The sequence below is a fragment of the Panthera pardus genome, unplaced genomic scaffold (genome assembly GCF_024362965.1).
Source record: "Panthera pardus isolate Hobbes unplaced genomic scaffold, ASM2436296v1 HiC_scaffold_25, whole genome shotgun sequence".
NCBI lineage: Eukaryota > Metazoa > Chordata > Mammalia > Carnivora > Felidae > Panthera > Panthera pardus.
Genome location: NW_026526821.1, coordinates 41,904,366 through 41,908,491, shown reverse-complemented (window position 1 = coordinate 41,908,491; position 4,126 = coordinate 41,904,366). Strand labels below are relative to the sequence as shown.

At 41.8% G+C, this 4,126-nt stretch overlaps 1 pseudogene; it reads left to right on the top strand.

Annotated features, from left to right (window-relative positions):
* The first annotated feature begins 359 nt into the window (after positions 1–359).
* LOC109274632 (heterogeneous nuclear ribonucleoprotein A1-like) lies at positions 360–1,949 on the top strand (annotated as a pseudogene).
* Positions 1,950–4,126: the final 2,177 nt, after the last annotated feature.

Below are 4,126 nucleotides of genomic sequence, written 5' to 3'. Positions count from 1 at the left end.
GCTGGAATGAAGTGAGGATCCTTACCCTTTAGACATACCCTGTAGGACCGCTGCAGGGAAGACACAGGACTCTTGTGTTTAACAAGTGTGCTAAGGAAATTGGCATGAATGCTGCTTGAGATATAGACAACTAAGCAACATTGTACAGCTCGGGTAAAAGTAACTCCAGTCAGGATCGTTAGTATAAACTGCCTGATTGGTATGCAGCCAAGTGGCTCTCATGTAATAGTAGATGTTTACGATTGGTTTTAAGTCTTTTCTGAAGATAGCAATGAATTCTATGAACATGTTTGCTCAGCTTCAAAAATCGGTGTCAGTCACCTAGTGAAATGACTTGAAAGAAAACACAACAACCCGCAATGCCAAGTTCTGGTGACAATATGGAGCACCTAGACGTATCCTACACTGCTGGTGGGAAGGCGAAGTCATACAAATACTCTGGAGAGTGGTTTGGCTTTTTTTGAAAAACAAAAAACAAAAAACTGAAGTTTAACATACACTTAGCATCGAGCAAGAAATCCACTTCCTGGGTTTGAACCCCAAAGAAATGAAAACTGAGATTCACACAAAACCCTGTATGTGGATGTTGATAGTGGCTTATTCATAATTGTTAGAAACTGGAAACAACCCAAATGTCCTTTAACCTCTGAATGGACATACAGATTGTCGTATAATTAAGTACTGCTCAGGAATGAAAAGGAAGGAACTACTGAAACACTCAGCCACATGGCTGAATCTCAAATGTATTTGCTGAGTGAAAGAAGTCATACTCAAAAGACCACATACTGCATGATTCCATTTATACGACATTCTAGAAAAGATAAACTGTAAGGACAAAAGACAGATTAGTGGTTGCCAGGGGGTAGAGATGGAGGGAGGGACACAGGGGGATTTGGGGGGAAAGGTCATGATACAGTTCTACATTTTGATTGTATTGGTGGCCACACATCTGTATGCATTTCTCAAAACTCATAGAACTGCCTATTAAAAATGGTGAATAATGTATGAAATGTATGTATGAAAATGATATCTTGAGGTACCTCAGGGTACCTGGGTGGCTCAGTCAGTTAAGCATCCGACTCTTGATCTCAGCTCAGGGCTTTATTTCAGAGTGGTGAGCTCCAGCTCCACACTGGGCTCCACACTGGGTATAGGGCCTACTTAGAAAACAAACAAACAAACAAATCCCCCAGAAGATGCTACCTCAATAAATCTGACTTTAAAATAAAAAGTCTGGGACGTCTGGGTAGCTCAGTCAGTTGAATGTCTGGTGAAGAGCTGTGGAACCAATGATGGCTGTCTCAAGAGAAGATTCTCAAAGAGCCAGTGCCCACGTAACTGTGAAAAAGATTTTTGTGGATGGCGTTGAAGAAGACACTGAAGAACATCATCTAAGAAGTTACAGTGGACAGTATGGGAAAAGTGAAGTGATTGAAATCATGACTGACCCAGGCGGTGGCAAAAAGAACGGCGTTGCTTTTGTGACATCTGATGACCATGACTCTGTGGACAAGATGGTCATTCAAGAACGCCATACTGGGACTGGCCACGATTGTGAAGTAAGGCGAGCTCTAGCTAAGCAAGAGATAACTGGTGCTTCATCCAGCCAAAGAGGTTAAAGTTGCGGAGGAAACGTCACTGGGGGAGATGGCTTTGGTGGCAGTCAAGGTGGTGGTGGATATGGTGGCAATGGGGATGGCTATAACAGATTTGGTAATGATAGAAGTAACTCTGGAGGTGGCAGAAGCTATAATGATTTTGACAATTGCAACAACCAGTCTTCAGATTTGGGGGTCCATCCAGGGAGGAAATTTTGGAGGCAGAAGCCCTGGCCCCTGTGGCGGTGGAGGCCAATACTTTGCCAAACCACGAAACCAGAGTGGCCATGGTGGTTCCAGAAGCAGCAGTAGCTATGGCAGTGGTAGGAGGTTTTAATTACTGCCAGGAAACAAAGCTCAGCTGGAGAAGGGAGCCAGAGAAGTGAAAGGGAAGCTACAGGTTACAGCAGTAGTGAACTCTGTCAAGCACAGTGGTGGCAGGGCCCAGCTGCTACAAAGAAGACACGTTTTAGACAATACTCATGTGTATGGGCAAAAACTCAAGGGCCTTATTTGTGACTAATTGTATAACAGGTTATCTTAGTTTCTGTTCTGTAGAAAGTGTAAAGCATTCCAACAACGGGTTTTAAGGTAGATTTTCTTTTGGCACCCATGCTGTTCATTGCTAAATGTAATAGTCTGCTCATGATGTTGAAGAAACATGTCTTTTTTTTATTAAAAAACTACATGAAGAAGACAAAAAAGCCTAGAATACATACCTAATATTTATGAGACAGAGAGAGAGATGGGATGACAGGACAAAGAGGGTTAAATGACTCGATGGGATTGATGTTAGACCCTGAGTGTCATGTTTGATAATGGGAGGCAAGAGGCTATAGACCCCCAAAGCAAATGTCACAGTGTTACAGTCTTGCTTAGGGCTGACTCTTTGTTTCAGTGTGTGATTGTGTTTGTTTGTTTTCTTCTGTTTCTTTATTTAATTCTACTTCTGACAGCCTTTTTTTTTTTTCCATTACTAGCACTTTTTCCAACATATCCTCTGCTGGGGAGGGAAAAGAGAAGGCCTAGCTCTGAGAATGCAGACATTTGGGTTAGAAGCATATGACTATCAGCAAATTTCTCCATACTTTTTCATCTGGCAGAGTTTTCCTCAATCAGTCACACATTTATATAGAAGTCTTGGTATCTCAGGGATCTTTTTGAACATTCATCTTTCAGCAATGAGTTTGAAACACCCCATTTTGTACTAATATTCCTTTTAGGGGGTTTGAATGGTTTCTGGAGCATATTTTCTGGAGCAGTAACAGAAAATCATAAAAACTCCGTGGCCTCATTATCGTGTCATTTGCACAGGGCCAATTGATCTGTATGATACCAGTTCTGTTAATTCTTCCCTGGAGTGCAGTGGCTCAGAGTCCCACTTACTTTTTTATATACAGAACAAAAACTATTACAGCTCCTAAGCATCCCGACTTTGTTCCTAGAAAAATGGAAAAGTTCAAATGTGTGCCTACCCCCGCTGGTAATGGACCACAGTCACATGGGAGCATGGTGGGCTCTTCTTACCATGGATGGCCAGAATATATCATCGTCTGAGGTCAGAGAGAAAGGGAATTTAAACACACTCTTGAGTATATTGGGACATCATATCAATTTTGTTGGTTTTGTTTCTTGTATTTTGAGTAGGCAGATAGAGTTTATTTTCAGGTTATTGGTCACTGAGAGCTTTTTGGACCCACCGCTGCTGGGTGCTCATTGTTGCGCATCTTCGACCTGCTGCCATAAAGCCTTGGACGTACCCCAGGATTACGAAATGTGATATTGGCCCCATAATTGTCTGTCATGTGCCTTGGGGGCTGCTTTGCTGTGGCTGAACACTCCATGATCCGTCTGTCAGCCTTGAAATGCTTCCCTATTCTGATTCAGGCATGCAATGAAGCAGGTCACTGGGAGCTGTGCCTTCAGTAATCCTTCCAAGGTTTAAGTAGTCAAGGGGTGGGGGACTGAGGGGGTTAATAGCATGAAGGTTCAATCAGGTAAATCCGATGAACAAAGTATTTTATTTCTAGGCTTAGTTTCGCCTGGTAGCATTTGTCTCCCTATGTAAAGAGAGTGCAAATTACTATCCCATCATCTTCTGTACTGTATTGAATTATCAATATAATTGTAATCAGCACTTCTGGAAAGTGCTGATGGCCTATTTTGTACTTGTTTGTGTTAATCAATGTTAATTACAAAGCAAGCACAGGGGTTAACAAATTATAATGGGTTTAATTAAGCTTGACAGTAACAAATGGCATAACCTTTATGTTCTGACCTGGTTAGAGGAACAAAAAAGGACAGAATGGGCCAAAGAATCATCACACAGAAATTCATATGTATATACTGGTTTCTACAGAAACAGAGTCATGTAACGAGCTTACTGGTTTTACCGATTACCAACCCTAGCATTTACTAATCTGGCAATACTGGAAGTACAGAGAACTGTAAGACCTGTTCTCTAGCCTTGAAGGATTGATAATCTGGTTGGAAGTGAGACCCAGAAAACCAAGGTTTAAAATTTGCCA